Genomic DNA, 23,889 nt, shown 5'->3' with positions numbered 1-23,889 from the left:
TTGTTATACCTTTGCATAAAAAGGGGGATAGATCTGATGTCAACAATTACCGTCCAATCTCCCTTCTATCAGATTTATCCAAAATTTTTGAGAAAGTAATGTATTCAAGAGTAGCTTCACATATCTGTAAAAATGAAGTACTAACAAAATGTAAGTTTGGTTTCCACAAAGGTTTTTCAACAGAAAATGCCATATATGCTCTCACCAATCAAATTTTGAATGGTCTGAATAACCGAACACCACCCATTGGAATTTTTTGTGATCTCTCAAAGGCTTTTGATTGTGTAAATCATGAAATTCTGCTAGACAAGCTCAAATAGTGTGGCATGAGTGGAACAGTGTACAGATGGTTCAATTCGTACCTAACTGGACGAGTGCAGAAAGTTGGGATAAGCAGTTCTCATAATATGCAAAGAACAGCACATTCCTCAAACTGAGGAACTATCAAGAATGGGGTTCCACAAGGGTCAGTCTTGGGTCCTTTGTTGTTCTTAATATATATTAATACTTGCCATTCTATATTCATTAAGAGGCAAAGTTAGTTCTCTTTGCTGATGATACAAGTATAGTAATCACACCTGACAAACAAGAAATAACTGATGAAATTGTCAATATTGTCTTTCAGAAAATTACTAAGTGGTTCCTTGTAAACGGACTCTCACAGAATTTTGATAAGACATAGTACATACGGTTCCATACAGTGAATGGTATGACGCCATTAATAAATATAGACCTGAATCGGAAGCATATAGCTAAGGTAGAATATTCCAAATTTTTAGGTGTGTCCATTGATGAGAGATTAAATTGGAAGAAACACATTGATGATCTGAGCCCAGCTACTTATGCAATAAGGGTCATTGCAAATTTTGGTGATAAACATCTTAGTAAATTAGCTTACTACACCTGTTGCTTTCATATGGCAATCATATTTTGGGGTAATTCATCACTGAGGAATAAAGTATTTATTGCACAAAAGCGTGTAATCAGAATAATAGCTGGAGTCCACCCAAGATCATCCTGCAGACATTTATTTAACGATCTAGGGATATTCATAGTAGCTTCTCAGTATATATACACTCTTATGAAATTTGTTATTAACAACCAAATCCAATTCAAAAGTAATAGCAGTGTGCATAACTACAATACTAGGAGAAAGGATGATCTTCACTGTTCAAGATTAAATCTAACTTTGGCACAGAAAGGGGTCAATTATATTTCCATTCAAGTCTTTGGTCACTTACCAAATAGTATCAAAAGTTTGGAAGATAACCAACAAGTATTTTAGAAGAAATTAAAAGAATTTCTGAATGACAACTTCTTCTACTCCATAGAGGAATTTATAGATATAGATTAAGAAAAAAAATATTAAAAAAATAAAAAGCACAAAAAATAAAAAAGTTGTTATATTAACTTAGGTATGTTGTTAAATTAATTTAATTATGTCATGTATTGGAAAATTTGACTCGTTCCACATCATTACGAAATATCGTATTCATGATCCATGGAACTAGTATTAATTTAATCTAATCTAAACTCCCGCCCAGACAACATTCAACCGTTCAGCTGTCAGTCATTTTGTTTCTGAAGTTTCGAAACAGTGACACTGAGAGTTACGTTGAGGACGCCTTCACAGTGAAGTTTTTTTTTTATCAAAACAAAAAACGACTCTATTGGTAAGTGAACACGGACACAAGAGCTTCAATCTTAAGATGATCAGTCTACATCTTCATATTACTCTGTTTGTTGTGTCTAGACCATACAGCCTAGACACAATGCTGTAGCCGATAGGGCACGCAATGCTAACGCAGACGGGCGTGAAGTCTGGAACATGAGACTTATAAATGAATAAGAAGAAAAGTACGTAGATGCTTGTTACTTAACTTTTAATTAGTCCTTGGAATACATCTCTCTTGAATATTAGTAAGCTATAGGCACTGATACAAATGGCGCCTTGCTAGGTGGTCGCCAGTTAACTTAGCAGAGGGCTATTCTACTGTCTATCTCTCGGCAAATGAGAGCAAGGCTTAGCACGTCCAATCGCTAGCTATGTTGTCCGTACAACTGGGGACGAGGTCTCCTCAGTCTCTCGAGACCTGCCTTGTGGTGGCGCTAGGTTTGCGATCCCACAGTGGCGACACGCGGGTCCGACATGTACTACAGGACCGCGGCCGATTTAAGTTACCACCTAGTAAGTGTGGTGTCTAGCGGTGACACCACACTGTTATTCACACTTATGTGGCTAGCAGAGGGTTCTTGAACAACCTTCAGGCTTTTATGTTCCATAGGCCCTGCAGCTCAGCATAAGAAACCAAGTGACATTTTTATAAGAAGTGTCCTGATTCGCTACTGTGTGACATTAATTTTTATTTTTTACTTTCATTAAATAACTGTTTCGGCTAAATCCGTTACCGAGTGACGTATATATTATCTACATGGACTGAGATAAATTTAATATCGTGGACGGCTGTATTTTGACAGTTGTTCTATATCTGCTAAATTAAGGAGATAATTAATTTGTTACGACAGTTATTTGATAAAACAAGTTAATTGCCGCCTTAATTCAGAAAAAATAGAACGACGGTCAAGATACAGTAGCCAACGGTGTTATAAGTGTGTCAGTCATTTTACACAATATATACGTTACTCGATAATGGCAATTCTGTCGAAACAGTTCCGTAATGATAGAAAAAATAATAAAAATTAATATCACTCACCAGAAGGTCTGGACACTCCTTAAAAAATAAAACCTTCAGTCTGTTAATCTGTCGTTCGACTCTTTGACATCGTATGGGAAATGTGAACACTTAGATAATTTTGCACGAGCTCCGATTCCTCTTATTTTATTACTATGAATATTTATCCCTGTGTAGTGTGGTGACAACAGAATATTTTCACGCCCAGAGGAGAACGTTGCTCACTGAAATTTCGTGAAAAGGTCTCGTCGCAATGGAGAACACCCTGTTTTAATGATTACCATCCCAGTCTCCAGTTTGTCCTCCACACAACATTCCATAGGTATTGAACTGAGGGCTTCAAATTTGTGTGATTTATAATGTAACCGAAATTTAACTAGTTCATTTTCATACTTACGTAGATCACCTCACACTTTTCCTTATTCAGAAACAATAGCCACTTCTCGAACCATGAAAATATCGTGTATAAGTCATTTTACAGTTCGTTTTGATCTTCTCATTACTTTACTAGACAGTAACTGACAGCATTATCAGCAAACAGCCTAAGAGGGCTGCTCAGATTGTCACCCAAATAGTTTACATAGATTAGGAACAGTAGATAACATATAGCACTTCCTTGGAGAACATTGGATATCACTTCTGTTATACACTATAATTTTCCGTCGATTACTGCATAGTGTGACCTCCCTGACAGAAAATCAACGTTACAGTCCCAAATCTGACCGATACTCCATAGGCACGCAATTATTTTTAGAAGTCTCTTTTCAGGAAAGGTCTCAAAAGCCTCTCTAGAAAGCAAGAAATATGGAATCAATTTGAGATCTCCTGTCTGTAGTTCTTATTACTTCCTGAGAATAAAGAGCTGTGCAGATAAACGGTGTTCAGATTGTGTGCGACTTTGATGAAGGCCCTTCATTAGAGCACTGATTTGTAGTTTTCAAGCACTTTTTGGGATATTTACGGTTTCTTAAGGCTAAATAGCCACTGTCGCACCGTTTTGCGGCAAAGCTTTGTATTGAATGCTTCGCTAAGGATTCTGCCAAAGTAATTCCTTTCTCAAACTCTTGAGCAAACAGATACACACTAGTTTTTCACGAATTGTGCTTAGTGAAACACTTCACTACGAATAGATGGTGTTTTATAGTGCGCAGCATTTTGTGTTGCATCCAGCTGAATGAGTCTACTCCTCTCACTCACTCAGACGTAATGACGCGGTGAAACACTCGGGACGGAGCATGTGGGAGATGCACATGTAGAGAAGTGCGACAACAATCGGTCGGTGCGTCAGTTTCCAGTATATTCTGTAATGGGCAGTTCTCATGGTCATTAACAAGGGCAAACACCGCTCCAGTCCTATAGACAGAATGACGGAAAATAAAATCGTAACACCACGAAGGAATCGTGTGTCATACACGAAAGATGGTAGGCGTGCTTCGACACCTTAAAGATGACGTCTATTCACATTTCGTGGCAGTCGCAGAAGAGTGGCAGTAGTATCGCCACTCTGGGGATGCAAATCAAGTTTGCTTTAAACTCACGCTGTAACGGTCGTGAGCGGTAGTTACCTTCGAGATCGGAGGTGCTGAGTTGAATTTGGTAAGCCGGCCGGCGTGGCCGCGCGGTTCTAGGCGCTACAGTCTGGAGCCGAGCGACCGCTACGGTCGCAGGTTCGAACCCTGCCTCGGGCATGGATGCGTGTGATGACCTTAGGTTAGTTAGGTTTAATTAGTTCTAAGTTCTAGGCGACTGATGACCTCAGAAGTTAAGTCGCATAGTGCTCAGAGCCATTTGAACCATTTGACGTTGGTCAAGAACGCCTTTAAGGCGATAAAGATGCGATTATCACCACCTCACTAAGTTTGAACGAGGTCTTGCAATAGAGCTACGACAAGCTGGATGTTCCTTCTGCGATACTGTAGAAGGACTTGGCAGGAATACAGCCACTGTACATGACCGCTGGCAGCAGTGGCTACGAGAATCTACGGTCGCAAGAAGACAAGGCTTGCGGTAGCCACATAGCACTGCCGAGAGGGAAGACCATCGTGTTGCTTACAGCTCTGGCGTATCGTAATGAATCTGCAGCAGCAAACTGAGCAGCAGTAACCACCACAGTGACGCAACCAACAGATACAAATCGGTTACTTCAAGGGCAGCTCCGAGCCAGAAGCCCTGTAGCGTTCGTTCCACTGACCCCAAAACCACCGCCACTTGCGACTTCAGTGGTGTCAAGCGAGAGCTCATTTGAGGGAAGGGAGAGGACTGTCGTGTTTTCCGGAGAAAGCTGCTTCTGCCTCGGCGCCAGGAATGGCCGTGTGTTGGTTAGGCGGATGTCTGTTTAGGGTCTGAAACCTACTTATCTGAGTGCTAGACACATTGGACCAACACTTTGAGTTACGGTCTGTGGTGTGATTTCCTATGACAGGGGGAGTACTCCCGTGGTTATCCCACGCACACTGACTGCAAATTTGTCCGTCCCTCTTGTGATTCGACCTGTTTTGCTGTCATTCATGAGCAGCTTTACAGTGGGTACTTTCCAAGAGGATAACACTCGTCCTTATCCCGCTGTAGTAACCAGTCATTCTCTATAGAGTATCAACATGTTGTCTTGACCCTCTTGATCAATGGTCCAGTCCCCAGTCGAGTACATACGGGACATGGTCGGACGATAACTCCAGCGTCATGCACTAACAGCATGAAACGTCGCTGTATTGCCCAACCAAGTGGACCAGGTATTGAAATTTATCCCACAAATGGACAATGGGCACTTCTATAACTCAATGCATGAGCATTCATGCGTGCATTCAACATTCTGGTGGTAACACCGGTTATTAATGCACCAGCATTTCGTACTTCCAGTGGCTTATCTAGCGCTTATTTTGGCCTGTGGTGTTTCAAAGTCAATCACTTGAAAACGTTGCCTAGACAAATGCATACCCGAAATTGTATTACTTTACGTTAATTATTTTTTTGGGGTTGCTGCTTTCTTCCTTCAACATATTTTTCGGGACATGTTCTTTTTTCTTTTTATTTTTGTTTCTTTTCTTCTTTCTATTTTTCTTTTGCCTGCGCTGTAGTGTACTGTCTTAGACAATCGCTAAGTGATCACACAGAATTCACAGCTCTGAAGCCCAACACTAACGCTAGATTTAAACACTGCACACGAAGGGATCACAAATGGGAGCCGTATTGGGAGGGAGTGGTGTACAAACCCTTTCTGGTCATCGTGCTTGATTATTAGCGAAATTTCTGTTTACCTCCTCAGTACATGTGACGAAATGGTTCCATGATCAAGGTGTCACTTGCATCCCTGAACTATCCTTGTCCATTTCCTAGTCATATTCGGGGTATATCGAAAAGGTCCTTCCACGATCATTGCCAGAGATCCACGCGTTTCTATTCTGCTGCCATGCCTTTCTGTCTTACAGCATCGTCTGACTGCGATGTGGAGCTAAGAGAACAGTATACCACTCTTATAGACGTAGTCAGCCTTCTAGCTGAAGAGGCGCAGCATCTCATGCAAGTAGCTCCTAAACTGACATAAACAGGCTGAGTGTTTCTCCATTCTTGTAGCCCATCAAGGAAAAACCCACGCCGTACCTGGATCCGAACTACGTCTCCCCCATGACAGGCAGACGCACTGAGAGATTAGCTTCAGAGGCGGGCAATTATTTCACCATTAATAGGTAATTTTCCCTCTTTGTTCAGTACACCAAACCGTAAGCAACAGAGTAATGTTTCGCAGCTGTCGGCAGTTTTGGTAGTGAGTTTAAACCTCTGGGAACAATGTTTTACAATTAGAGTAATGTTACCAACTTCAGCATAGCACTGGGAAATTAACGGAGTTTAACGTAATTAAGAGCGCAATGTTAAGTTACTCGCAGAAATTAGCGAAACCTGACGAACACTATGTCTCAATGAAGACAAACGCCAGCCAGCCACACAGCCATCCACCCACCCCCTCCCTCCCCCACAAACACACACACACACGAGCGTGCTGACCCAACCACCCGCCCACCTACACACACACACACACACACACACACACACACACACACACACAGACGCGCGCGCGCGCGCGAGCGCACGGACGAGTGCACACGAATGCACGGATGTGCGTGAGGTATCACAAACACAGAAACTGACCCCCATTACAGGAGCGCATATGCAGTTTAACAAGCGATTGACGCGCTTTTCTAAACATCGCATTTTTCTTTACAGCTGCTTATTATTGTTGCAATATTGTACTGTTAAGGCTCTTATTTTGTGAATCGACTGCCACATGCGTATCTTTCCAACACCAAGAGGATGTACAAATTTAAGTTACACATTATTATGGAGGGTCAAGTTAATTTTGTAGTACGCTGTAGAGTGCTTGTGAGTGGCACACATACAGGACGCTATGTTTCAACGTGGTCTCCATGTCTCTCTAAACAACGGTCGAAACATTAAACCAATTGGTCAGTTTCTCGACGACAGAAATTCGCTTCACGGCCGCCGAACCATTCGAGAACCACTTTGTTAATGTCCTCGTGGTTGGAAAATATGCAATTGTTGCGGAGCACTTCATTGACTGCCTACACGTCATCGTCTGTGGTCACTGTCTGTGACCTTCCTTTCAGATCAGCATCATCCACGTCTGTGCGGCCATGGTGAAGTTCTTGACACCAATTCACTACAGCTGGACGCGACATTGTAATTTGTCCATTTACCGCCAGAATAGCAATGAACGTGATTGCCGTTTAGATGTTTTTCCGACAAGAATCACAGTGTGCCGCGTCATACAGCTTTCGAGTGCGGTTCAGGCGTGCCAAGTCGTTTCTCTCCCACGCTGAGAAGCACCTGTTAGCCGCACATCTGGAGAACTGTCTGCAGGAAGCCCAGAACATGTGCTCTCTTCTGACAAAAAATGGTTCAAATGGCTATGAGCAATATGCGACTTAACTTCTGAGGTCATCAGTCGCCTAGAACGTAGAACTAATTAAACCTACCTAACCTAAGGACATCACACACATCCATGCCCGAGGCAGGATTCGAACCTGCGACCGGAGCGGTCGCTCGGCTCCAGAATGTAGCGCCTAGAACCGCACGGCCACTCCGGCCGGCTCTCTTCTGACAATGCACCACTCTTATTGGTTAACGATACTAGAGTGGGACGATATGTCTAACTTCGTTTCAGAAGTCCTCACGTAGAAGAATTTCAACGACACCTTTTACGTGTTTGGTGAATATGTTTTCCAGTAGTCACTGTTGGCTGTAATGTAGTCTATATTGATGACACTGAGTAGATTATTGATTTGTCAAGACATTTTTTTTTTTTTTTGTGCGTGGCAGGGACAGTTATCAATGACGAACAGCATGGCAGGTTACGGCACATGGACAAAAGACTGATTGTTGGTTTGGTGCTGTGGTCTCCTTGGTGTGGTTTTAGACAGTTTTCCACCCTCGTTTAGGCAATTGCTGGGCTGGTCTACAACCACTGCGTCAGAAAGTACGAAGCATTAACACTTAATACATGGTGACAAGATTCACACTCAGATGGCGAACACGCCCTTCTTACCTTAGGTTAACGCAGCTGTTACGACAATGGACTGCCATTAGGGAGAACAACAGTTCAAATCCCAGTCCGGCCACTCTGAATCAGGTTTCCCGAAAATTCCCTAAGTCGCTTAAGGCATATACCGGGATGGTTCATTTGAAAAGGCATGGGCAGTTTGCTTCCCCATTCTTCCTTAACCCAAGCTTGAGCTCCGTCCTTAATGTCACGATGTCGACGGGCGTTAAACCATGATCTTCCATCCTTCCTTCTTTTTTTCGTTCGGTTAACTAGCGGCTGTCGCAACGGGAAGGCCATCAGGTGAGAAAGATAGTGATAAATACCAGTAGAGAGATACCTGAACATGTAATTTGACGGTATATGCTCAGTTATTTGTCAAATCTCAGCAGTGTCAGAATGTCGAATACAAGGGGACGTTCATATCGAATTACAAGGAGATTCCATTAATCACTTCCGGTCAAAATAGGCGGGAGGCATCCAGCAAGATGCCACCAAATCTCATTTAAAGGTAATGGCGGGGGGAGCGGAGGGTGTCTCACGCCAACATTTCATTGCAGAGAATGTACTTTATTGCAACGGATTACATAATTAATCAGGTGCATAGTGCATAGACAATATGAAAGTGCTCATCAGTCTTCATGGCCTCTCTGAACGGAATGGAATGCCTTATGCGTGTGCCAGCACGGGATTTCCCGAATTGAATCAAGTACCAAATAAGTGTTAGATTTCATTCTGTGGAGTTCTCTGTCGCGCCAGTCGAAATCACTGCTTGTCAGTCAGTAAGTCGCATATTCTACAATGCATATAAAACTTATTATTGTAGTCAACATGGGTTTGTATAACAACTTTCACTACGAGTATTTAAAGCTGAATTCTGGCAAGACGAAACCCACGTATGAGTAAGAAGATAATGGTTTGTGGACGGAAGGTAAGCTGAAGCTCACTGACAAGAATTCTCTTAGTGATCATATGAATCAAGAGACTGGAAAGCTACGTAGTCATACGGTTGAAAGGAAGGTAGGAAGAAAGTGGTCCTTCATCTCCCAAGTAAGTAATGCTTCAATGATATTTGACGCACGAGTATATGTTACACCAGTACGAGATGAGTTTTTTATGGGTCCATCAAACAAATGAATAGTATATTCGTGGAACCTTTGATCGGGTTTCTCTGTCTGTAGATTCGTCCGTTACAAGTTAAAAATAGTAATTCGTACACTTTAGAAATTTTATTAAACTGTTTCAGTTACTGCTTGAAACAAATAAAACATCATTTTTACAAATTTTATATGGCTACGGAGTAATTCTGACATGAGGAGATCCCACCACATCTTACAGAATCCCTCCGAGGTGGGAGAAGGGTTATGTTTTAAAGAAAAATCATGTAATAAATGGACTTTCCATAAGGTCAAATTACTTGCTCTCAGCGTCGGCTTACAAGACGTGGAGGAACGGCTTTATGCTTTTCTAAACACTATGCTATATAGACTACCTGAAACACACATAAACAGAACGTCCTGCTTTGAATGTGAGATTTATTACTAGTGGGCCTCGTGGGTCGTCACAGACACAATACGGAAGCCTTTCGTGTCATAAATAGAGCCTGGACTTTCATGTAACTTATCTTACAAAAATGGATAAAACGTGTAAGAAAATATTTAAGTAGTCAAATTTGTTATTAATTATTTAATGTTAAAAATAATTTCAACTAAAGTGAACATCTTATCCTAACCAACTGAGCACCTGTAGTTGCCCAGGTGTGTAATGCCAGTGTTTTTCGTCCTTCTCTTCCTTGCCCTTCTCTCTGACCATATCCTTCTTACACTCCTATGTGTCCATATCCTCCTTCGCTCTCTGTCCACCTTGTCCATCCTATCTGTCTCTCTCCTCCTGCTCCTGTAAATGTCGATCTGCTCCTCCTGGCTCTCCCCATTTGATCCCTCCTCTCTCTCTCCATCTGCTCCTCACCGCTTTGTCCATCTGCTCCCCCCTGTCTCTGTACATCTGTTCCTCTCTCCTCTGCCCATCTGCTCCTTCCCCTTCTGATCATCTCCTCCTCCTCATACTGCCCCTGTGGTGCCCTGTCCATTCGCCTCTTACATGGTGCCTAAAGGATGCTGCTTTCACGTATAGCTGCACAAGAATGGAAACAAATCACATTGATGATTTTCATTACAATAAAGTAGACTGTCAATACGTAACTTTGGGTAGCAAGCATATGGCCACTTTCAAATAATCAATGTCCTTCACCATATAAAATGTCCATAGAAGTAATTCACACAAGTTCATATGGATCACGAATCACGGCCCTTCTAGGGCCGCTCTCCTAGTGCATGATTTCTTGTCCGGGTCTGCGAGTGCGCGTCTTATAGTGTCCGGCCGAGGCTGGCAGGAGGGACGCTTGTATACGTATAGAGGCCGCTCCTGTCGTGGTGCGGTCCGAGTCAGCGTACTATTAGCTGACGGTGTCTCACAGCTTTCTCTGCTCTTGCGTTCTTCATCTTCGGGCTTGCACTTGTCGTTACGCCAGAACGTCTCCTCTCTCTGTCTCTCCCCTCCACCCCCGACTCTCTGTCCTCCTCTCTCTCTGTCTCTCTCTCTCTCTCTCTCTCGCTCGCTCTCTCTCAATCTGTTCCTCTCCCTCTGCCTATATCCTCCACCCACCTCAATCTGCTCTTCGTCCCTCTTAGTATTCTCTTTCTCCCCACTCTCTCTGTGCTTTCCTCAGCCCCTCTTCCTCCACTCTCCTGTCCTCCTCGTCTTCCCTTTCTCTATCCACTTTCTTATACCCCTCTTTCTGTCTATCCCCTTCTCCCCTATCTGTGCCCACCACCTACTTCCCTGCTATCTGTCTGTCCCCTCCTCCTCCATTCTCTCTCCACGTTGTTACCCCTGCGTCAAGAGGAGGTTGCTGGTTCTTACACCTACAGTATCTATTTCCAGACAGTAAGTAATATGCGTACAAGTTAGACTAAAGTCGGAACAAGGGTCTAAGAGGAGCTTTTTAACCACAGCTTTGCTCGTTTAAGCACGTCACGTTTCATATACACTTAATACATTTTTTGGTTAACTCTACACATATTTCACCTGTATCTCTAGAGAATTTAACCCTGCAATTTAGTTTTCTCGTAGATCAGTGTTTCTGACGTCATTTTCTTGAACAATGTCGAGGATGTAAATTTGCAGTTACATCCTGTGCAACATGTAAATACTGTCTGCGAAGTGTGTTGCTAATAGAGGTGGTAGTAAAGAAGTATGAAATTAAAAGACCTTGCCTGGCGTGGCGCTGGCCGGAGTGGCCGAGCGGTTCTAAGCGCTACAGTATGGAACCGCGCGACCGCTACGGTCGCAGGTTCGAATTCTGCCTCGGGCATGGATGTGTGTGATGTCCTTAGGTTAGTTAGGTTTAAGTAGTTCTAAGTTGTAGGGGACTGATGACCTCAGAAGTTAAGTCCCATAGTGCTCAGAGCCATTTGAACCATTTTTAGGGTACGTGTTTACCGGACTTTGTTTTCTTGTTTCAGTCCATAGTACCACTTCCCAAAATATGGAAAGCAAAGAGCTTGCAGAAGAAGAGATTTGTTTCACATTATCGAAGATCAAGAATTGCTCATAGCTCTTACGGTATGCCTTTATACCCCATGTTCATTTGGCTTTTTCGTTTCGAATGATCATTCCTGTCATATCTCTGAATACTCTCCATCACTTCTGAAACACCTTTTCTACGCTTTTACGTATAATCCACTTTTTTCTGTAACACAGGGGGTCCGGGTTCGATTCCAGGAAGAGGACTGGGTGTTGTGCGTCCTTCATCATCATTTTCATCATCATTGACTCGCAAGTCGCCGATGTGGCGTCACCTAAAAAGGACTTGCAATACGACGGCCGAACTCCCCCGAATGGGGCCTCCCGGCCAACAATGCAATACGATCGTTTCCATTTTTTTTACCTATAACCCACTGTTATGTACAATATGTATGGCTTTATGGATATGGACTTAAACGTTTTAGGAACAGGAAAAGTACAGAGGACACGTTTTACATTATTTAATTATTTTGTAAGTATGTATTGGGCCAATAAAGGAAAACTATTGTCGGTCACATCCGTTTATTAAAATGTCCATCTTCACTGAAACTAATAAGATACCTTATGTATCATTCTGAAGCGCAACGAGGTACATCTCAAAATACTCTGCAGTCATAGAATGTCGCCGAACGGAGGGAATATTTTGCTAGAAGAAAAACGACCTTTCCGCTTAACAGGACGTTGATGGTGCAAATTTTAGGAGATGAAATATTCCTGGAGAGATCTCCACTATAGTAACTTCTTTGACCCGATGAGAATTTCCGCAGACAGAAGTAGAAGTCGAGTAGCCTAGATTTCTTTCCAAAACGACGTCAAACTCGAAACATCCAGGTAGACGAAAATTTTGAGCAGGATCTGGACGCAGAGCTGGTGAGCTCAGACTTGCGTGTGACACTCTCAATAATTTATAACGATTTCTGTAAAGGCAGCCAATAGATTGTAACTCTTTAATGCTGTAGGCAAGGAAGCCAGACCTTATATAGATTTACGCTGGAGCACTATTAATTTTAGGTTCTGTGGAAGCATTTTGTGTCTCCAGCTGTGAAACTTAACATCGTCTTGGAAATCAATCAGTCACAGGTTTCACAACTTGAATATGTTCGACGTGAAAACCATCGGCTTCGATCGATGTACAACACTTCGTTATTATAGTCTCAGGTGGCAACTGTTACCTACAGAGCAACACACGATGCGGAGATATGAGAAATTCTCTCTTCACGTATGAAATAATTTTATTTAATTTTTGGTATTTCCAGCGCACTTCTTCACCCATGTGTTGCAGTGCATGGGCAAGATAGATGAAGTGCGTTAAATGCGCAAAGAACACACACAGGACAAGTAGCCGCCTTCTACACGTATGCCTCAGCATTTGTACACATATCAGGGTCTTTTTCGTCTTGAATTTCCTCTGGACACAGCAGTTGAAGAGTTTCGTTTACAAAGCGAACTAGTGTTGAATGTGTGTGCCGTTCAAATGTGTGTGAATCTCTAAGGGTCCAAACTGCTGAGGCTATCGGTCCCTAGACTTACACACTACTTAAACTAACTTGTGCTAACACATCCATGCCCGAGGGAGGACTCGAAACTCCAGCGGGAAGGGCCGCACATCCGCAGTGTTGAATGAATTGTGCCATGTAACTCATTGCAAGAATTTGATACTGGATTTGAGGGTGTTATCTGTAGAGTTTACCAATGAAACGTCCAAAGAAGTCCGTGTTTTCGGTGACGGCTTTCTGTAACTGGTGGTTACTTATACAGACAGCGTGGTTGACTTTCCAGAGCCTAAGGGTAACAAAATCTAAATAGTTTCCCCTTAATGTAGAATCTTCAGGGATCTATTTCCCGTAGTACTTTTCTATTAATAACAGCGGAGAACATGTCATGGAAAATTCGTTTGTATAGTTTGGTGTACTTTATATTTGTGTCAGTAACATTTGGTTCTTGGACAATGGAACTTTTTTATCTGTATGTGCATCACGACGTGTGTATTGCTGATTTTGCGACTTCGCAGTGAACTCGACCTTCGTATTGCGTGTTGGACATAGGGAAAGCGTCGTCTATCGTAACTCAAATCTCAGTCTAGACGACAGCTGGGATACAACAGCCATCCTGAATACAAGGTCGTGAACTCTTAAGAACTTGGCCATGTGCTCGCTAACTCCGAATCGGAAAAAGTCTCCACTAGTTGGAATACTTCCAGCCGCTGGTCCCTTCTTTGCTACACTGCCAATCACGACAACTCGCGTATTCCTTTACTAGACAGCAAGGGCATCTGGAATGTTATTATGGTATTGTTACTGCATCCCCTTTACTTCTGCGAGCACGAATTCCGAATCTTAGAGAACTAAGCAGAAACTCGTCCTTCATAATTTATCTGTGTGCATATAGTCATGTTTTAGTGCACCAGGTTTTGAATTTTGGAAATAATTTGATTCCTGTTTTCAAGTTCTATAATGCGACGGATTCGCATACATTTCTAAGGGAGTGCATGTGGCAAAATGTGAAGAAGGGTAAAAATGCAATAGTTATTAATTTAATACAGTATCAAGTCAAAATATGTAAAAACATGTAACTGTAGTGAAATATGTAAAACTTTAAGACGTTAAAATGATAAACAGCAAGCAGGCTTAAGAGTGAAGGAAGAGATGATGTAATTACTTAAAAATCCGGACTCTACTCACGATATATTATAAGGAAAATCGTCGTTCGCGGGTTCTGTTATGAAAGTCAGATGAAATGGGGAGGAATTATTTATTCGATACACCATGAAAATTTATCAGAATGAATTTTCACTCTGCAGTGGAGGAGCTTTCTGGAGATTTGACTTCCTGGAAGCTTAAAACTGTGTTCTGTGCAGAAACTGATATCACGGTCCTGTGCCTCTCCCGGGAAAGTGTCCTCTAGTAAATGAGCTCTCTGCTATTAGTATATCTTTTAATGAACTGGGAATGGCCTGCCGCTGTGGCCGAGCCGTTCTAGGCGCTTTAGTCAGGAATCACGCTGCTGCTACGGTCGCAGGTTCCAATCCTGCCTCGGGCATGGATGTGTGTGATGTCCTTAGGTTTGTTAGGTTTAAGTAGTTATAAGTCTAGGGGACCGATTATCTCAGATGTTAAATCCAGTAGTGCTTAGAGCCATTTGAACCATTTTAACTGGCAATGAATTAAAACGTTTTACAAAATGTTGATGCACAGCTTCACCATTATATATATATATATTGTTCAAATTAATAAACAAGTTAAATTAAAGCTCCTTTAATACAATCAATTGGTTTTAGACGTTAATTAGAGAAATTAAAGAAAAGATTTGGACTAATTAGTACAGGATTTAATTTCCTTCTTACAATAAGAAATTCATGTGCACTGTTAGAAAGCGAACATGTCACATTTATATCAAAAGTCTGAATGATTTTTTTCACATTTTTTTGTAGATGCTATTAATTGCTATAGTTTTTGATAATTAAACTGTATGTGTAATAGAATTATGCATTTGATGCAAACATGTAATTCTATTTCATGTATATAATAATAATAATAATAATAATAATAATAATAATAATAATAACAATAATAACTTCAGTCATTACATAGAAATTAATGACACATATAACACAGAACAAATTTATAAATGAAGAACAAAAAGTCTGTTGCAAAGGAGCACGAGGATGTAAAGAGCAGCTGATAATAGATGCAGAGGTGACATACCAAGCTAAAACTAAACAAAGGTCGCTACACTACGCATACATTGATTACCAAAAAGCTTTTGATAGCGTACCCCACTCATGGTTACTACAAATATTGGAAATATACAAAGTAGATCCTAAATTGATACAGTTCCTAAACATAGTAATGAAAAATTGGAAAACCACACTTAATATCCAAACTAATTCAAATAATATCACATCACAGCCAATACAGATTAAGCGTGGAATATACTAAGGAGATTCATTAAGTCCTTTCTGGTTCTGCCTTGCTCTGAACCCACTATCCAACATGCTAAATAATACAAATTATGGATACAATATTATTGGAACATACCAACACAAAATCACACATTTGCTATACATGGATGATCTAAAACTACTGGCAGCAACAAATCAACAACTCAACCAATTACAAAACGTTACAAAAGTATTCAGAAATGATATAAACATGGCTTTTGGAACAGACAAATGTAAGAAAAATAGCATAGTCAAGGGAAAACACACTAAACAAGAAGATTACATATTGGATAACCACAGCGACTACATAGAAGCGATGGAAAAAACAGATGCCTATAAATATCTAGGATACAGACAAAATATAGGAATAGATAAAACAAATATTAAAGAAGAACTAAAAGAAAAATATAGACAAAGATTAACAAAAATACTGAAAACAGAATTGACAACAAGAAACAACACAAAAGCTATAAATAGTTATGCCATACCAATATTGACCTACTCATTTAGAGTAGTGAAATGGAGTAACACAGACCTAGAAGCACTCAATACACTTACACGATCTCAATGCCACAAATATAGAATACATCACATACATTCAGCAACTGAAAGATTCACATTAAGCCGGAAGGAAGGAGGAAGGGGATTTATCGACATAAATAACGTACATTATGGACAGGTAGACAATTTAAGAAAATTCTTTCTAGAACGCGCAGAAACTAGCAAAATACACAAAGCAATCACTCATATAAATACATCGGCTACACCACTGCAATTTCATAACCACTTCTACAACCCTTTAGATCACATAACATCAACAGATACGAAGAAAGTAAATTGGAAGGGGAAGGCACTACATGGCAAGCACCCGTATCATCTAACACAGCCACACATCGATCAAGAGGCATCCAACACATGGCTAAGAAAAGGCAATATATACAGTGAGACGGAAGGATTCATGATTGCAATACAGGATCAAACAATAAACACCAGATATTACAGCAAGCATATTATTAATGATCCCAATACCACAACAGATAAATGCAGACTTTGCAAACAAGAAATACAAACAGTAGATCACATTACAAGCGGATGTACAATAGTAAATACAGAATACCCCAGAAGACATGACAATGTAGCAAAAATAATACATCAACAGCTTGCCTTACAACATAAACTTATACAACAACACGTTCCCACATACAAGTATGCACCACAAAATGTACTGGAGAATGATGAATACAAATTATACTGGAACAGAACCCTTATAACAGATAAAACAACACCACACAACAAACCTGACATCATACTCACCAATAAAAAGAAGAAATTAACACAACTGATCGAAATATCCATACCCAATACAACAAATATACAAAAGAAAACAGGAGAAAAAATTGAAAAATACATCCAACTGGTTGAGGAAGTCAAGGACATGTGGCATCAGGATAAAGTTGGCATTATACCAATTATACTATCAACTACAGGAGTCATACCACACAATATCCACCAGTACATCAATGCAATACAGCTACATCCAAACTTATATATACAACTACAGGTATCCGTAATTATTGATACATGTTCAATTACCCGAAAGTTCCTAAATGCAATATAACACATACTGTACAGTTAAAAGGAAGTCACGCTTGATCTAGGTCCGCGTCACTTTCCATTTTTGACCAGACATAACGTCTGAGAAAAGAAAGAAATAATAATAATAATATAATACATCAAACACCGATTTCTCTATGCTGCACTGCAAAACAGTTTGCATTTACGTCTATTTCTCAGTAACTTTACATACTTTTCCCGGTTATCTAGTTCCATCAGGTGACTGCACTATTGATCTAACAGCTTACTCTTAGTCACCGTTTTCCATACTTAACCTGTCCCTAGAATTACATGCAGAGAAATGTGCTTTCTCAGTCCATATATGGCTCCTAGATGAGATTCTACAGTGCCCGCATATCATTAACTTTTACTCTAGTAAGAAGAACTGCCCACCAACACAATCAAAAGCGCCATGTTCAGGGTCAGTAAGAAACCCCTATTCTAGCCACAAAAATTGGTCAAAGTTTATCATTTTCATGACACTTTGTGTTATCTCCCAACAGTTTTCTTGTATAGATATCAGATGGCCATAAATTGTGGGGTAGTTACGTTTGGGTGATAATGTCTGGCCACATAGCTCGTTTTTGATTGTCATAGTTGTCGTAAGTGTTTTACGAGCGTGTTGTACTAATTGTTGACGGGCTCCGGCTAAAGATTTCTGCAGTGTATTGTCTCTTATGTAGCTTATTTGTATGTAGTACATGCAGTATCCCATTTTCTTGGAGTAGCATCTTCGGGCCCGGATCAGAACTCCAACACAGCTTAAATTTTGAAAAGAAAAAATCATTGACAAAGGCGGCTGAAGACTACACTGATAGAAAAAACATTCCTGGCTAATGGTAATGGTATCAGACATGGCCTTAATTTGAGGAAACAGTTTCTGAGAATGTACGTTTGGAACACAGTTACTAAAGTGAAACATGGCCTGTGGGAAAATCGGAATAGAAGAGACTCGAAACATTTGAAATGTGATGCTACAGAAGAATGTTGAAAATTAGGTGGACTGATAAGGTAAGGAATGAAGTGGTGCACCGCAGAATCTGACTGAGTTTCTTACTTGTATTGTATATATATTGTCATTTAATGCTACTACTGATTTATCAGCTTCAGTCTGCCGTGGATGCTTGTGGTTGCTGTGCTGAGATAAGGCAGTTCGAACAAATAAGGCAGTTCGAAAAAATTGACCCTCCAAGAGATGACAACAACCCCCAAAAGATATTTTTCTCTTATATTTCTCAGGTCGATTTCAGGGTTACATCTACATGATTGAGCTTTGATGACTCATACGGATTAAGGTAATAAGCCACTTGGGTTCTGTGTCGAAGGCCACTTGAATTCCAACACATGCTTGGTCGCGCCCAAATGGTGCTTTTGTTCACTGTGCGCAACTACGTATACAGCCGATACTGAAAACTGGATCACAGGTCGAAACAAAGTGATTGTTCCATCCAGCCCTGCTGGATCACTGTGTGTGTCAGCTGCGCTGAGATCACCTTGCTTGTCATTTAAAATTGCACCGAGGCCACTTTTGTACACGTTTACTGCTATCTTCACTCCTTATACACTATTAGCAACTAAAATTGCTACACCACGAAGATGACGTGCTACAGCCGCGAAATTTAACCGACAGGAAGAAGATGCTGAGATATGCAAACGATTAGCTTTTTAGAGCATTCACACAAGGGTGGCGCTGCTGGCGATACCTACAACGTGCTGACATGAGGAAAGTTGCCTACCGATTTCTCATACACAAACAGCAGTTGACCGGCGTTGAATGGTGAAACGTTGTTGTGATGCCTCGTGTAAGGAGGAGAAATGCGTACCTTCACGTTTCCGACTTTGATAAAGGTCGGACTGTAGCCTATCGCGATTGCGGTTTATCGTATCGCGACATTGCTGCTCGCGTTGGTGGAGATCCAATGACTGTTAGCAGAATATGGAATCGGTGGGTTCAGGAGGGTAATACAGAACGCCGTGCTATATCCCAACGGCCTCGTATCAGTAGCAGTCGAGATGACAGGCATCTCATCCGCATGTCTGTAACGGATCGTGCAGCCACGTCTCGATCCATGAGTCAGCAGATGGGGACGTTTGCAAGACAACAACCATCTGCACAAACAGTTCGACAACGTTTCCAGCAGCATGGACTATCAGCTCGGAGACCATGGCTGCGGTTAGGTTACCCTTGACGCTGCATCACAGACAGGAGCGCCTGCGATGGTGTACTCAACGACGAACCTGGGTGCACGAATGGCAAAAGTCATATTTTGGGATGAATCCTGGTTCCGTTTACAGCATCATGATGGTCGCATCCGTGTTTGGCGACATCGCGGTGAACGCACATGGAAACGTGTATTCGTCATCGCCATACTGTCGTATCACGCGGCGTGATGGTATGGGGTGCCATTGGTTACACCTTTCGGTCACCTCTTGTTCCATTGACGGCACTTTGAACAGTGGACGTTACATTTCAGAACCCGTGGTTCTACCCTTCATTCGATCCATGCGAAACCCTACATGTCAGGAGGATAATGCACGACCGCATGTTGCAGGTCTTGTGCGGGCCTTTCTGGATACAGAAAATGTTCGACTGCTGCCCTGGCCAGCACATTCTGCAGATCTCTCACCAATTGAAAACGTCTCGTCAATGGTGGCCGAGCAACTGGCTCGTCACAATACGCCAGTAGTGTATATAGTACCCAATCTATGCGGTTCGTAATCTTCAGAGAAGAATTTGGTTACCATTACATAGCGAGAAGCAGATCAAACACAACCCTGATGTAGAGCTCTCTGTAACTGTATCGGATTCGGAAGATTGTCAATAATCTTGATTAGAATGCGAGCGTTTGGTTTACATGACTTGATACTTTTGACGAATTTACTATTAAACTCAGTTTCAGCAAGACTGTTTCAACGTAGTTCTAAACGTACCCTGTTGATCGCTTTTTGGTAATCAAGATACACAATACGCGAACTTAGCTGAGCTTCCAAAGGAACACGTGCGAGGTCTCGATGGTCTGCCAAAGAATCTGCATCATGGGTCCGTCAATTTCTGGTACTGTGCCAAATCTTCTGGCAGTCGACTGTTAACGACCCTCGCAAATATTTTGTACTTACCGTTAGTTAAGTCAGTCGGTCACCTGTTATGTGTTGCCGTGAGCTTGGTTTTCTTTGAGACTGGATCCGTATCAGCATCCGTGACTTGCGCCGGTTGTACTAAACCTCGCGGAATTTAGTTATCCAAGTACCATTCACAACTTGTGATTCAATTCCACCTGTTCCACCTCTTCCTAGCTTCCAAACTTCGCAGAAGTTCTGCTGCATACTTTGTGGTATAGCACTTCTGGAAGGAGGTAAGTATCTGAGGCATGTCTGAGCAGCTGCCTAGCAGGTACCAGGTCGTGCTCGGATAGCTCATTAGGTAGAGAGCTTTACCGCTGAAAGCGAAGATCAAAGGTTCGAGTCTTAGTCGGTCGCACAGATTGGTTCTGCCAGGGTATTTTAGGTAACTTTTTACGTTTAGGCACGCATCCCACTACAGCAGCAGTGATCCTTAAATAGTTGACAAGTATGAAACGTTGTTCTCGTTCGAATGTACTACGACAGCAGTTATATATTTAAATGACCGAAAAACATATTATGAATAAGAAGGGAAAATGCTGTATCGCCGAAATGATCTGATCATGTGAAGTGAATGACTGTGACCATAACACAGTAAAGGTGGGAAACTGAACAGACTTTTAATAATTTTTTTGGGTGTGGCACCGAATGTTAAAAAAACTCACTAAGGGGGATTAGAAGAAAGAATTTTTGGAAGAAGTGTTCGCGGAATTTGTGTTTTCCTTCACGGATCTGGATCATGAGGGCAGAACTTGCAACAGTCTGATAGCAGTTATTTAAAACTTGCGCATCCATTCGATAATAATTGAAAATTTTTTCTAGATACTGCATTAGATTGAAATTCAAGCAACTGAATTTTCAATTTAACAACCGGTAACTAGTACTGGAGTGAATACTGTACCTTCTCCTTTTCTTTGCTTTGCATTCATTCGATATAAAGGCACAAGCAGCCGAATGCATTTCTTTTAATAACTGTTAGTCGATCGATGTAAAAAGGCACAGAAGGAGTAGGAAGCGTACCTCTCTGGGGCCGGCCGGTGTGGCCGTGCGTTTCTAGGCGCTTCAGCCGGGAACCGCGTGACCGCTACGGTCGCAGGTTCGAATCCTGCCTCGGGCATGGATGTGTGTGATGTCCTTAGGTTAGTTAGGTTTAAGTAATTCTAAGTTCTAGGGGACTGATGACCTCAGATGTTAAGTCCCATAGTGCTCAGAGCCATTTGAACCATTTGCACCTCTCTGGGAATCTATCGAAAGTTAATGACTGCATGCGTACTGTTCCAACAACTCTGTTCTGTCGAGCTCAAATCTAGTCTTACCAAATCCACTCGGTGATTTATTCTGCGGAATGATCAAGTGCCTTAAGCGGACAACTATGGCCTCTTTCTCCGCGCTCTTGCTAAAGAATGTAATTGTTATTCAGTGTTTTTGCAGTAGTGGTGGTTGGCGCATTAACGAACATAGCGGTATTAATAAAGTTTATAGATATCACTTTCCATCCTTAATAGCTAATGCTTGTTCAGGCTCGCCCAATTAGCTGTGTGTGTTAAAGTACTCACTTCCTGGACCGAAATATGTACCAGTCAATTTTTAATCCGCCCGTTCCACTTGCGACGAGAGCTGGTGTGCCACCCAGCCTTGTTGTGGTTTCTGGGCGGTTTTCCATATTCCACTAGGCGAATAACGGGATGATACCCAAGTCTCGCCTCAGTTACACACATTACAAACAATTCGAATATGTTCGCACACTTTCATAAGGGTAACACTACACGAAGTTAGTTAGGGGACACGATTTCCTCACCGGGGATTACTGGCGTGGTGACATGAAGAGCATCCAGACACCCGTTAACGTCAACCATACCAATTCGATAGTAACTATGCTGACATTGCGTAGATGAAAGAGAAGATTATTTATGGTCTAATACACCAAGGAAGCAAACGAAGTTAACAGTAAACACTGTATCCAGTATCGAACTGTTAAAGAAATCTTTACGAACGTCAGTGGCACCGAAGAAGTCTAGCTAGATTATCAGCATTATAGGGTTAAATGTGCTTTGCATGAAGAGAAAAAGTAGACATGTAAATTAATAACAGAAATGTGCGATCATTTAAGAGCACAGGTGGTACTGAGGCTTTAGTACATTTTGAAATTTGGAGAATAGGTTGTAACAACATTTGCGCTATAGGTTTCACCGGAGCGACCTTACCTATCATAGGTGACTTTACATATGCTAGATTCAACACCTTCAGATGGTTTCTAAGGCCACGCTGACTCGTGGACATAAGTTTCTCGGTCTAAAGAGAATGTAATCTTTTCGAACTGAGAACATGTTCAAGGAATCTGCAGCAAACCGACGTTAGGGACAATGGTCTGTAATTTTGCGGGTTCGTTCTGTTGCCCTTCTTATGCACAAGAGTCACTTGGGCTTTCCTCCAGTCGCTTGGGACTTTGCGCTGGGTGACAGATTCGTGGTACATGGAAGCTAAGTAAGCGGTCTGTGCCATAGAGCACTTTTTGAAAAACTGAATTGGAAGTTCATCTGGACCCGGTGATTTATTTGCTTTTTAGCACAAGGGATACTTATTACTATGGCGTCCATACAGACGATGCTCGACCGACACTACATTTGTACGATTCTCCTGCGTGAACGATTTCTTGAACGGGAAATTTAAAACTTCGGTTTTCGATTTTCTGTCTCGAACTGCCACACCAGATCGGTCAACAAGTGACTGGATGATAGCCTTAGAAGCACTTAGCGATTCTGCATAGGACCGGAATTTTGCCAGGTTCTCTGCCATAGCTAAGAAATGAGGTGGGTAGTTCTCGTATGCTTCGCGCAAGGAAGTCTACTAGCAACCGGTACGGATTCAGAAAACATAGTTCTTGTGAAAAATAACTAGCACTTTACTCAAACTGAGCAATGAGTGCTATCGACGTGGGACGTCAAACTCATTCCGTATTTCTAGATTTTCGGAAGATTTTTAACACCAGTCCTCACGAGAAACGTCTAACCCAATTACGTCCCACTGGAGTGTGGTCTCAACTGCACTACTGGATTAGCGGTTCCCTATCAGAGAGGTCACAGTTCGTAGTTACTGACGTAGTCGAGAACAGCAGAAATGATACCAGGCGCACCCCACGCCAATACTTCACTCCCTCTGCTGTTCGTATTCTATATGAATGATATAGGAGACGGTCTGAGACGGCCGCTTAGATTGTTTGTAGCTGATGTAGATATGGTTTGGGGATAGCGTCTTTGTTTGGAAAACAAAACGTCCTCGTTCCCGGGTTCGAACACCGCAACTACTTGAATTTTGATTAAACATCACCAGTAATCGCTGCCGAGGGCTTCCGGTAACACAAGTCACACTCTCTCTGCCAACGGCCT

Source organism: Schistocerca nitens, chromosome 7 (genome assembly GCF_023898315.1).
Source record: "Schistocerca nitens isolate TAMUIC-IGC-003100 chromosome 7, iqSchNite1.1, whole genome shotgun sequence".
Classification (NCBI taxonomy): domain Eukaryota; kingdom Metazoa; phylum Arthropoda; class Insecta; order Orthoptera; family Acrididae; genus Schistocerca; species Schistocerca nitens.
The sequence above is the reverse complement of the archived record's forward strand: the minus strand, read 5'-3'. Positions refer to the sequence as shown.